Source organism: Leuciscus leuciscus (genome assembly GCF_965113295.1).
Source record: "Leuciscus leuciscus genome assembly, chromosome: 24".
Classification (NCBI taxonomy): Eukaryota; Metazoa; Chordata; class Actinopteri; order Cypriniformes; family Leuciscidae; genus Leuciscus; species Leuciscus leuciscus.
Genome location: NC_138723.1, coordinates 8112614 through 8126354, shown reverse-complemented (window position 1 = coordinate 8126354; position 13741 = coordinate 8112614). Strand labels below are relative to the sequence as shown.

The window sequence follows — 13741 nt, the reverse complement described above, 5'->3', positions numbered from 1 at the left end:
CGTTGACAAAGGATTGGAATACCGAAGGACTGTTGGCGAGCCCGAACGGCATAACGTGATATTCATAGTGCCCGGTTGTGGTTGAGAAAGCTGTTTTCCACTCATCTCCCTCTCTGATTCGAATGAGATTGTAGGCGTTTCGTAAATCCAACTTAGTGAAGTACCTCGCGGTACGGAGCTGTTCGAGGGCTGCTGGAACTAAAGGTAGTGGATAGCGAAACTTAACTGTGATCTCGTTGAGACTGCGGTAATCGATACAAGGACGCAGCCCTCCATCCTTTTTCTTCACGAAGAAGAATCCAGCTGAAGCAGGGGAAGTGGATGGCTTTATGAATCCCCTAGAGAGCTGTTCCTCAATGTAAGCTTTCATGGCTTCGGATTCCGGTTGGGAGAGAGGAAAAATTCTTCCTCGTGTGGGCATGGTTCCTGGAATGAGATCAATGGCACAGTCCCCAGACCGATGAGGAGGGAGTTGATTGGCGCGGTTCTCACTGAATGCCAGAGAGAGATCGTGATATTGAACCGGAATCTTCTGAAGATCAGAATTCTCAGAGGGGATGGTGATGGGAGTAAACTTGGTTAGTGTGTGCAAACAGTTCTCTTGACAGGCTGTGGACCACTGGGTTATCTGCCTCTCGGACCATGAAATCGTGGGATTGTGCTTCTCCAACCAAGGTAAACCGAGAATGATGGGATGTCGTGGAGAATCAATGGTGAACAGTTGAATGAGTTCAGAATGAAGAGTGCTTGTACATAAGGTGATTTCTTGAGAGATGTAATGAATCTTGCCGGTACCCAAAGGGCGTCCGTCTAATGCTGCCACTGCCATCCGAGATTCACATGGAAGAAGAGAAAGGCAATGAGTCTTAGCAAAAGTCAGATCAATGAAATTTCCAGCGGCTCCAGAGTCTATTAAAGCGGTGGTATTAACTATTTCTTTGTCAAAACGCAGAGTAACCGCTAGTTCAAAGGGCTTAGAAGAGCAGAGATGAGAACTCACCGCAGCAGAATCTCGGGGAATTGGGCGGTTAGGACAGGTCGCCCTCATGTGGCCGGATTGTCCACAGTACAAGCAGAGATGATTGCGCATTCTTCTCTCTCTCTCCGCTGGCGTAAGACGAGTGTAGCCCACCTGCATGGGTTCAGATTCCTGGTTGGTGGATAGCTGTTCGTGAAATCGAGGCATTTGTGGCACTCGCCGAGCTCGCATCAGATTGTCAAGACGAATGGCCAGATCCATGAGCTGACTAAGTGATTTCCCCTCATCCCGACATGCCAGTTCCCCCTGCAGGTTAGAATTGAGACCCTTGCGATACAGTAACTTCAGCGGGTCATCCTTCCATCCAGTTTGTGCGGCTAGGGTGCGGAACGAGAGGGTGTAATCGGCGGCCGATGATCCGCCCTGACGCAGGGACAGTAGGAGTTCACCCGGATCTTTTCCTCCAGCGGGATGCTCGAATACCTCTCTAAACTGTTGAAGGAAACTGTCATACGAAGGGAATGACAGTTGACCACCCTGCCAAAGCGCCGTCGCCCACTCAAGAGCCCTTCCGGTCAGCAAAGAACAGATAAACGAAACTCGACTGTCATCAGTCTGATAAAACTGTGGTTGCTGATTGATGAATAACGAGCATTGCAACAGAAATCCCTTACATAGCGCAGGAGAGCCATCAAACTTATCAGGAAGGGACAATCGAGGATTACTGGATGGGGTACTCACAGACTGGGGTGGCTGAGCAGGAGCGGCCGCTGCCGGGGCTGATGCGGCGGCTTGTGTGGTGAGTGTTTGCATGGATCTGACCAGCTGTTCTGTAAGTGCGGTTAGCTTGACAAGTTGTTGCTGATGGGCAGCCAGCATGGATGCTTGAGATGTTACCTCTGTGGTCAGACGATACATAGCTGCTGGATCCTGTGTTGGCGAAGTCTTCTGTGATGCAGAGTCAGAGACGTTCGGATCCATTTGCAGTATTTATTAAGGATAGTCACAACAGGCAGTGGTCAGAGTACAGCGTAAACAATAGCGAAGGTAATCCAAGAACATAAACAATACCAGGCAGAGGTCGGGGCAGGCGGCAGTAAACAGAGTAAACGGTAACAGGCAGAAGATCAGGACAGGCAGCAGGCAAGGAATCGGGAGTCGAAGAACAGTCACAAATCAGTACACGGGGAATCAATAACAGAGAGTAAATGCTTGGAAATGTTAGCCGGGGCAAAACAAGACTTCGCAATGTGTGAGAGTCAGAATGCAGTTTATATGGAGAGGAGAATTGGGAACACCTGTGTGGGTGATTAGTCCTAGGTACGGGGTTTATGGGAAATGAAGTTCAATACTCTGGTGAAGGTGTTCTTTGATGAATGGAGAGAGCCACAGAGGCGCGATCTATGACAGCTGTAAGGTGAGCTAGTTCATGGCTACATGACTCTGGGTTAGTTGTAACAACAAGACTCTGGGTTAGTTGTAACAACAATGAAACGTTATAACCTACCCCAAGAAAAGTGCTTACACTTACACATATACAATGTTCAAGTGTTCAAGTTTAATTATGGTCAATTACTATGACTGAGAGTAACACACAAACGTTTAATTCTTTAATTTAGTTCTTTAATTTAGTTCTTATCGTCAATTACTTTAACAGACACACACACACACACACACACACACACACACACACACACACACACACACACACACACACACACACACACACACACACACACATGTTCAAGTGTTCAATTTTATTATGGCCAATACTAACACTTACAAACAAACAATTTTTTGAGTTCAAGTTCAATTTATAATGGTAATTACTATGACTAGTTATATTGAAAAGTCAGTGTTGAATAAAAACCTTTCAAAATATTTTTTTTGTCAAAATCCTTATTTCATGATGTTACATATCACCCCGGTGGATATCATAATGTTACATCTCACCCCAGGGTGTGTTACAACTAACCCAGACTATGGGGTGAATTGTAACATTTCACTCCTCGTGTTTGAAACTAAACCATGCATTTTCTGTTTGTGTTGCAAAGATAATAGCTATGTCATTTAATAGCAGACACTTGTAACTAGTTTGGATCACATTTTGAACACACTGACTTCAAAGTACTACAAGCTATAGACAGAAAGGTCAAAATTGTTACAACCATCCCCGGTCTCCCCTATACCATTTCTAGGCGTGTTCCCCGAACCATACCTTAGGAAGCTGCTTAAGATATACCTTCTTACGTGCGACGTTACCGGGCGCTGTCCGTGGCGATGGTGCTGAACTGGTTGATATCGATGGCTCGAGAATAAATGATTCTCTCGTGCAGGAGCTGCTTCACTGCATTATGTGAGAAAGCGGTGTTCTTTATAAAAAGAAGCACTTCAGAAATAGTTGAAATTGCATTTTTTGGGATTTATGGGATATTATAAAAAAATTATCCAAACTATAATAGCCTATTCATGGGTTTCATCAGGTCCCTTTCCACAGGTGTATAAAATCAAGCACCTAGATTATGAATGCAGACTGCATTGTGCTTGATTAATACACCTGTGGAAAGGGACCTGATGAAACCCATGAATAATAGCCAAGCCTACATATTTTTAAATTGTATCATATATTGTTGAGGAGATTCCCCCCCTTCCATGTAAAGCGCTTTGAGTGCCGAGAAAAGCGCTATATAAATGTAATGAATTATTATTATTATTATTGCTGCCATAATAACCATTTCAAATTTTTAAGTGCTTTCTTCTCTTTCCCATTTGTGTTCGCTGAGGTGGAGCTGCGATGAAATATTGTTCTTGTATTACTGTATCTTGTATCTGTTCTTGTATCTAATAATATTACTGAAATGCTGGAAAGTATTTACAAGAACACTATTTCATCGCAGCTCCACCTCAGCGAACAAAAATGGGAAAGAGATGAAAGCACGTAAACATTTTTAAATGATTATTGTGGCAGCAATATATTATACAATTTTAAAATATGTAGGCTATAGCCTATAATTATAGGCTATTATAGTTTGGATAATTTTTTATAATATCCCATGAGTCCTAATAAATGCAATTTCAACTATTTCTGAAGTGCTTCTTTTATAAAGAACACCGCTTTCTCACATAATGCAGTGAAGCAGCCCCTGCACGAGAGAATCATTTATTCTCGAGTCATCGATATCAACCAGTTCAGCACCATCGCCACGGACAGCACCGGGTAACGTCGCACGTCAGAAGGGATATCTTAAGCAGCTTCCTAAGGTATAGTTCGGGGAACACGCGTAGTAATGGTATACCTTTAGTTAAGTTATACCTTAAGAGTCTTCGTAGTGCGCAAAACACATTCTATTTTCAGAAGTCAGGAGAACAACATAACGCTTGGTATTTTAATGTTACATGGTATTACATGAAAATGGCAAGAGCTTTTTTCAGTCACTGCATTCTTTTCCCTCTGATTATTTTCTCTTTCTATATTTCTTATGGCCAGTTCAGTTGTGATTGTCTGGATATAAGTTAAATGGTTAGCCTCCAAAAAAAATATTAATTTTAATGAATTCGCTTGAATTCATACCTAACAGCTTTATACATCCCTCTGTCCCAATGCTTAAAGTTATTTTAAGTTACCAACTGAAGATCAAAGTGGAGGATGATGGGAAATTGGACAGCTTTCCAGATCTGCATTGTCACTCTTAATTTAGCAAGTTCCTGAAAATCACATGACTGCAAGGAAAAATGAAAATGAAAGGAAAATGAAACTGAAAGGAAAAATGAAAATGAAAGGAAAAATGAAACTGAAAGTGGAAAGTCTTCAAAATACTGTTATTGTAATTTTACGGAAATAGCCAGTTTTGCACTTTAATCCTTCACTATAATAGGGACTTATGGGGACGTTATGTTCTTCTAATGTAATTATCTTTTTTTTTTAAACTAAGATCACACCACCCTCCCCTCTGTTGGCTCCCCTCTCTGGACCCTTCCCCTATAAGAGAGAGGGGCTCCGGCTGGTCCTCCTCATACCCTTCAGGCATCAGAGAAATTCAGGGTAAGTATCTGTTTCTTTTCAGATGTATTACTGATTTATATTCATGTCTGCTTGTGATATTCAGTGTTCGGATATTCTGTAAACAATCAGTGGAGAAATGGCAGTGTGTGATTTGGGGAAAGAATTAAGGACTGATTTGAATGAGACCAAATTTTTCACGTTTCACTGATGAAATTTAAATTAGACCAGGTTAAATAATAAACATGAAGAATGGATTTAAGATGAACTGCTTTTTATCATCTTTTTTGATGTTTTGGTATGTTGTATTTTAGAAGTATAAGCTTACATTTACAAATAGGCTCCAGGAAGAGGGTTGAGAACCACTGAGATAAATCAATTAATCAAGAGTTCATCAATACTTCAATACTTTTTCCATAAGAATGTCTTTGTTAACAAAACAATATATATTTTTACAGAGACGTATACTATGTTGTAGCAACTCATAATGTAATAACTGCACATAATTTAAAAACTGCACAAAATGTAGTATTATATTTATGTATTACATAAAGTATTACATTACATATTACATACATTACTGTAACAAAATGTTCATAATGTAATAATTTTATCAAAACGTAATAAAACTTGAGCTCATAATGTAATAACAGTTTTTACATTATGAGAAATTTAGTACATTAAACTCACCAAAAACATATTTTTTTCATAATTGTAGTAGCTTTTAAAACATAAAAAAAAAATTAGTATTCCATTATAGTACATTTCTGTCAGGACCACTATCGTCAAATACGATTGACTATTAGCATACAGTTAGGATTGGCGGTATGGTTCTGTTCTGGGCAAGAAGTCCCTGCACATCCATGCAGCCTAGCATAAGCATATTGTATATCACAGAACTATTGCTAAAACTAGTGTAGTTTGGCAGGGGAAACATAAAGCAATGGCTCCGACTAGCGACAACAAAATCTGATACAAGCATGTTATATAACCATAGGACTAGTATTATTACGACTAGTGTAGTCTGGTCAGGGGAGTCATATGCAGTGCGCTCTAAGCAATGGAAGTACAGTGTGCTTCCTCATTCATGAACATGATTTCTGCTCCCGTCGTACTGAATTCCATTGGTTTTGGAGGTGAAGATGACGACTCCCATGATTCCACACTCCTTCACAGGACCATCAAGCTACGATGTTGTTAGTGTTGAATAACAGATCTCTGTGGTGAACGGTGAAAGTATGTTACTGATAATATAGATTAGTTTTAGCCACAAGCATGTGCTACTTTAACACTTCATGTTGCAATAATCGGATAGAATCAAGAACGAGCATTTTCCCAATGCAACCAGATAAGCCTAGAACAAGTGTGGCGAATCTCGTGTTCAAGTTCACAAACGTGTATTAATCTGAGGTGAAATCCTTGTGGGGAACGAATTCCTCTCGCTAAATTCCCGATTGCACGATTCCTTGTGAGATGAAGCGGTTTGTCTGCCGAATTTCGCCTTTTAGTTGGCTCCGCTCCTTAAATAAACGCGATAGCGTCATAGTACTGATAATACTGAGGAGCTTATGATAGGTGTCGTATTCCTATGTAGACGTGGATAATACTGAAAGTCAGCTGATGCGAGTTGACTAACGTGACATGCCAGAACTGACGCTACGCTTCATTTAAAAAAATGTATACAGTATGTGAGAAGTAGAAGTAGAAGTCAAGGTAGGTCAAGGTACTTTTTTATTTTCTCCTGTTGGAGAAATTTGTCTTAGATGAGAGAACTGCTGCAACATCCACCCACCAAAAACATCCATCATTCAAACATTAATATTCACTCCACATTAAGCATTCTTCCCTAAACTAAATACAAATAATATTATTAAATAAAGAAAATAAAAACATAAACACTATTAGTTCATAAATCCCCTAAAAAGCATGCAACACCTTTATTTATATTCCCTGTAATCCGCCAACAGTACATGCAGTTATATCACCACCTTACTGGAGTTGGGCTGAGTTTCCCGATAACGTTGTCTCTTAGCGTGCTACGAAGACTCTTACGGTATAACTTAACTGAAGGTATACCATTTCTAGGCGTGTTCCCCGAACCATACCTTAGGAAGCTGCTTAAGATGTACCTTCTTACGTGCGACGTTACCGGGCGCTGTCCGTGGCGATGCTGCTGAACTGGGCTGCGTTTCCCAAAAGCATCGTAAGCCTAAGTTGATCGTAAAAACGATCGTACGACTGATCTTAATATTACGGTCTGTTTCCCAAAAGCATCGTAGCTTAAGTAGCACTTGAAAATCTTCGTAGATCTACGAGTGCTCTGGAGTAATCGTACATCACCAAGTTCATCGTAAGAAGACAGATTTATGAGGACACCTGCAGGACAACCGGCAGATTACACCTTTAACTTTATTCAAATGCAATGTGATTATAATATAAGGTTTGATTGTACTTTATTGTTCTTTTTTTGTTGTTGGTTAAATTAATGTATAAATTAAATAATTAAAAAGGTCAGAAAACAAAACAAAAAATAGAAATAATTTAATCTAATAATTTTAATCAAAATTAAATGAATGAACAAAAAATAAATAAAAGAAATCCTTTTAATCTGTTAAAAATCTTTGTTTCACTCTATCTCCTCTAAAAGGACATTAATTTCATCTTTTTGAAAGGAATCTTTTTTTATTTATTTTTTTTAGCTATTTTGTCAGTGCCTCCGCCTGTAGGTGCTTTATATAGACTTGTCTTGATTGCTAATCCACAACAGATGACAATTATTAGGTTAAACGTTCCATATAAGGTTATGTTTCAGCACTTCACGAATGGACAGCGACTCTTAAGTAGCACGTAGAGCGCATTCTCGCGCGTTCATGTTAAGTGCATTTTTGGGAAACGCTCGTGGAATTGCTGCGAGCGTTCGTAACCTTGCACGTAGAAAGCGCTCTTAAGAGCTAAGATACATCGTTATCGGGAAACCCGGCCCTGGTTGATATCGATGACTCGAGAATCAATTATTCTCTCGTGCAGGGGCTGCTACACTGCATTATGTGAGAAAGCGGTGTTCTTTATAAAAAAAGCACTTTAGAAATAGTTGAAATTGCATTTACTAGGACTCATGGGATATTATAAAAAATAATCCAAACTATAATAGCCTTGCCAACATATTTTAAAATTGTATCATATATTGCTGCCATAATAACCATTTAATTTTTTTACATGCTTTCTTCTCTTTCCCATTTTTGTTCGCTGAGGTGGAGCTGCGATGAAATATTGTTCTTGTAAATACTTTCAAGCATTTCAGTAATAAAAGTTTACATCTTGCGTACGGTGCTCGGCAGAGAGAGCTACGAATGGTCCAGACCAACCTTACGAAAGTGTGACTTACAAAAGATATACTTAGCGTACGAACGTTTCGGGAACCGTCCCATAAGGTTAAGAGAGAGGTTAAGGAATAGGTTAAGAACTACTTAGAGATAAGAACGCTTTGGGAAACCGGGCCCAGGGCTGAGTTTCCCGAAACCTTCTTAACGCTACGTCGTTCTTAAGTTACACCTTAAGCTGTAGCCTACCTTATCGTTTATACGTGTTTCCCGAAACGTTCTTAATTATGTATACCTTCTGTAAGTTATACGTTCGGAAAGGTTGGTCTGGACCACTCTTAGCTTTACCTTATCACTGTTGCAGGTCTATACGAATATAATTCTTAAGTTTTAATACACCCAGACAGTGTTCAATTAGGCTAATTCAAGTGTTTTTATGCAAAGAATAAAACTGTCATTACACTGATTGTTGTTAGATTTTTAATTATATTATTATACAATATTATTAATTTAATTAAAAAGCGCTTTTAAAGGCCAGTGAAAGCATAGGCTACTGTCAGTTAAGTCCTATTCGGACGCTAATATTGTTTCTCATGGGCTCGTGCGGTATTTTAAACATTTACAGGAGTAATTTAGTGCCGTCCGAATGCATAATATCAATGTTTTTTTCTCACCCAACCCGCATAAAAATTAGTACCTACTGTTTTTTGACAAACAGGTCGTTTGGTAATTTAATTGCCGTCTGAATCCACAAGAAGAGATTCAAAATCCACTGTTTAAATCCTTTTTGATCACAGCCGAGCACCGTACGTAAGATGTACACTTTTATTACTGAAATGCTGGAAAGTATTTCCAAGAACAATATTTCATCGCAGCTCCACCTCAGCGAACACAAATGGGAAAGAGAAGAAAGCACATACAAATTTGAAATGGTTATTATGGCAGCAATATATGATACAATTTTAAAATATGTAGGCTTGGCTATTATAGGCTATTATAGTTTGGATTATTTTTTATTATATCCAATGAGTCCTAATAAATGCAATTTCAACTATTTCTGAAGTGCTTCTTTTATAAAGAACACCGCTTTCTCACATAATGCAGTGAAGCAGCCCCTGCACGAGAGAATAATTGATTCTCGAGTCATCGATATCAACCAGGGCCCGGTTTCCCGATAACGCTCACTCTTAGCGCGCTAAGAAAGCTCGAAAGATTTATCTTACCAAAGTTGTTTATGTTCCTAAGTGTGTTCCCCGAACCATACCTTAGGAAGCTGCTTAAGATATACCTTCTTACGTGCGACGTTACCCGGCGCTGTCCGTGGCGATGGTGCTGAATTGTTTGATATCGATGGCTCGAGAATCAATTATTCTCTCGTGCAGGGGCTGTTTATGTGAGAAAGCGGTGATCTTTATAAATGAAGCACTTCAGAAATAGTTGAAATTGCAATTTATTATGATTATTGGATATTATAAAAAATAATCCAAACTATAATAGCCTAGCCTACATATTTTAAAATTATAACATATATTGCTGCCACAATAACCTTTTCAAAAAATGTACGTGCCTTCTTCTCTTTCCCATTTTTGTTCGCTGAGGTGGAGCTGCGATGAAATATTGTTCTTGTAAATACTTTCCAGCATTTCAGTAATAAAAGTTTACATCTTGCGTACGGTGCTCGGCAGTGATCAAAAAGGATTTAAACCGTGAATTTTGAATCTCTTGTAAACTCAGAGATGTGGATTCAGACGGCAATTAAATTACCATACGACCTGTTTGTCAAAAAACAGAAGGTAATAATTTGGCCAGGGATTTTTACGCGGGTTGGGTGAGAAAAACACTGATATTATGGATTCGGACGGCACTAAAATCACCGACTTACCCCTGTAAATGTTTAAAATACCGGACGAGCCCATGAGAAACAATATTAGCGTCCGAATAGGACTTAACTGACAGTAGCCTATGCTTTCACTGGCCTTTAAAAGAGCGTTTTAATTAAATTAATAATATTGTATAATAATATAATAAAAAATCATCTAACAACAATCAGTGTATTGACAATTTTATTCTTTGCATGAAAACACTTGAATTAGCCTAATTTAATACTGTCTGGGTGTATTAAAACTTCAGAATTATATTCATAGACCTGCAACAGTGATAAGGTAAAGCTAAGAGTGGTCCAGACCAACCTTACGAAAGTGTGACTTACAAAAGATATACTTAGCGTACGAACGTTTCGGGAACCGTCCCATAAGGTTAAGAGAGAGGTTAAGGAATAGGTTAAGAACTACTTAGAGATAAGAACGCTTTGGGAAACCGGGCCCAGTTCAGCAGCATCGCCACGGACAGCACCGGGTAACGTCGCACGTAAGAAGGGATATCTTAAGCAGCTTCCTAAGGTATGGTTCGGGGAACACGCCTAGAAATGGTATACCTTTAGTTAAGTTATACCTTAAGAGTCTTCGTAGCGCGCTAAGAGACAACGTTATCAGAAAACCCAGCCCAGTTTTGTCGACAATAGAACAAACGAATGTTTGTAGTGATTATGCTTGCATAGCGGGACCCTGTACAGTATCTCCTACCAGAGTTCATCACACATACTCTGAACACAACACGTGTCCGATAAAATCTTATTGGCATGCTGTATCATAGACATCTCAAAATTATCTTGTAAGAATTGAGTGTCTGTATTCCCATAATTTTCCCTGCTAACCTGACCAAGCTACTTATTTGAGCTTTCATTTTCACCGTTAGGTCCCCAAACCAAATGAAGATTCCGTAGTGTAAGACAGACTCTATCGTGGCTCTGTAAAAAAATTGCATAATATTGCTACTGACTCCATATAATCTTAATCTTCTTAAAAAATGTAGTCGCTGATGGACTCTTGAACAAAAACTTGACGTGTGTGTGCCATTTGAGCTCACTGTCGATGTGGACTCTTGTAGGAAGCCTCCTGTTTAATATCCTGTCCATGTATCACAACAGAGCTCCTATCGCCCACTGATCTGGGATCTATAATAACTTCTTCAGTTTTCTTGACATTGATCAGGAGGTGATGGACATCACATCAGCCGACAAGCCTTTCCACAGCTGCTTTGGACTCATCAATGCTGGAATCCTTTGTTAACAGGTTCATAATTACTGTATCATCCGGAAATTTAAATACATTTGATTTGGTTGATTACTAATACAGTCATTTGTGTAAAAAGTAAATAGAAATGGCGAACTAACACATCCTTGTGGGGATCCCGTGCTGCTCACTGCAACATCAGATTTTTTCCAAAGCTCTGGTACTATATGCAAATCAACAGAAAGCTGAAAAAGGCTATGCCAGGCTGGTGTGAGTTCCTCAGCAAATGTCTTTGAAAGAACAGTTGTCACAACTATTATAAATTACTTTGCTCAATATTTCACAGCATTCGTTAAAAGTATCAGTCTCAAATCTCATATAAAAATTGTTCAGTTATTTGCCCTATCGAATTCATTGCAGACGAACATTGATTTCCTTGGGGTCATGTTAGTCATTCCCCGAATTGAGTTCCACAGTCCTTGGCTACATAAGTGTCCTTAATATTACCATAACACTTGTCAAGAATAGTATTTTTCCTCGTACCACACTTAAGGATCTCTCCAATCCACACTGGTTAAAGGGAGTACTAATACAATTATGAAACTATGAAATGTTTCTGGTGAGTTTACAATATAATACATTTCTCATTCTGTAAAAATGATTACATTATGAGCTCAAGATTTTATTACGTTTTGAGAAGATTATTACAATATGAACATTTTATTACAATAATAATGTAATACTTCTTACATTATGTGCAGTTATTACATTATGCTTCAAATGTTCTATACTTTGATAATTGTCTGTAATAATGAAAGTCTAGATTTGTCTTTTATTCTAAAAGACAAAATAATAATAATAATAATAATAATAATTTGTTACATTTATATAGCGCTTTTCTGGGTGCTCAAAGCGCTTTACATGGAAGGGGGAATGTCCTCAACCACCACCAATGTGCAGCATCTACCTGTGTGATTACAACATGCTCTTGTTTAAACAGAGAGATATTGCATAGAAAATCAAAGGAAAAAGTGCAGCCACCTCCAGACCTCAGAGAAGCATTCCCTGTGCAGAGTTAGTACTAGTACTATCTTTCTGTCTATTAGTACTATTAGTTTAATTTGTTGTTTGTTTGTTGTTGTTGTTGTTGTTCTTCTTCTTCTTCTACAATCTTTGTATAGATCAGTGGATTTCAATCCTGGTCCTCCTGGGGACCCACCGCTCTGCACATGTTATATGTCACCCGTATTTAACACACCTGATTCAGATCATCATTACAGCTCCATAAACTGCACTGACTGTGTCAGTTATTAGAGACATTAGTGCAGAGCGGTGGGTCCCCAGGTGGACCAGAATTGAAAACCACTGATATAATAAATCTATAATAAATCAGGAAATTAGATGAGATGGTGGTTAGATGGTCAAATAAACCATTCATATGGGCTGACATTCTCTTGATTTTTCTGCTTATAGGTGAAACCGTAATAATTATAATGAAATGTAAAAATAAATTTATATTTATTATAATTTATTATAATTTTGAACAAAATAATCAGGATTATCAATTTAACCATTATGCAACATGATTAAAATGTGGCTTAGTTTTCATTAACTAAAACTAGACTAAAATGCTCAGACATTTAGGGCCCTATTTTAACGATCTGAAACGCAAGTGTCAAAGCGCAAAGCGCAAGTAACTTTGTGGGCGGGTCTCGGCGCTGTTGCTATTTTCCCGGCGGGATAAATGACTATTGCGCCAGGCGCAAATCTAAAATGGGTTGGTCTGAAGTAGCTTCATTATTCATAGGTGTGGTTTGGGCGTAACGTGAAATAAACCAATCAGAGCGTCATCTCACATTCCCTTTAAGAGCAAACGCGCTTTTTCCATAGCGGATTGCTATTGAAACGGCGGATTTGCCAGGCGCGCGCCAGGAGCGGTTCACAGCCAAGGAGAGCAACGCTCTCGTCACGGCCGTAAAAGAGAGAAGTTACATTGAAATGGAGAAACCCACCCAAATTAACTTCGGTTAAACAGGCGTATGATAATTTGGGTAAATGTGTAAGCTAGATGTATGCTTTTATAATAAATAGTCTATCTATCTATCTATCTATCTATCTATCTATCTATCTATCTATCTATCTATCTATCTATCTATCTATCGTAATAATGTATTCAAAAATGAAAACTGCTGCTTCTGTGTAGATGAGAGAATCAAAGTGTAGGCTATGTGCGTTGTGCACACGCTACATTGATTATGGCCAAGCATGCGCCCTTAAAATAGCATATGAATAACATGCGCAACGCGCCACTGACTTTAAACTATTTTTTCCTGGTTAGTGGCGCAATTGTTTTCTAAACCTGCAAAATAGC

The 13741-nt window shown here is 38.9% G+C and overlaps 1 protein-coding gene and 1 long non-coding RNA gene across 5 annotated transcripts in view; both read left to right on the top strand.

The window, feature by feature from the left end:
- LOC309489904 overlaps positions 1–13741 on the top strand; it is a 76088-nt gene that overhangs the window by 15984 nt on the left and 46363 nt on the right. The gene's annotated exons all lie outside the window — the stretch shown is intronic.
- The window catches only part of LOC309489858 (up-regulator of cell proliferation-like), a 257487-nt gene that overhangs the window by 216539 nt on the left and 27207 nt on the right, over positions 1–13741 (top strand). For 3 of the 4 annotated variants that reach the window (XM_082158771.1, XM_082158772.1, XM_082158774.1), the window contains one exon: positions 12371–12444. The gene's annotated coding sequence lies outside the window, so the exon portion shown is untranslated. Of the gene's footprint in view, positions 1–6197; positions 6216–12370; positions 12445–13741 lie in introns of those variants that run through there. The other variant, XM_082158773.1, reaches the window with a different exon arrangement.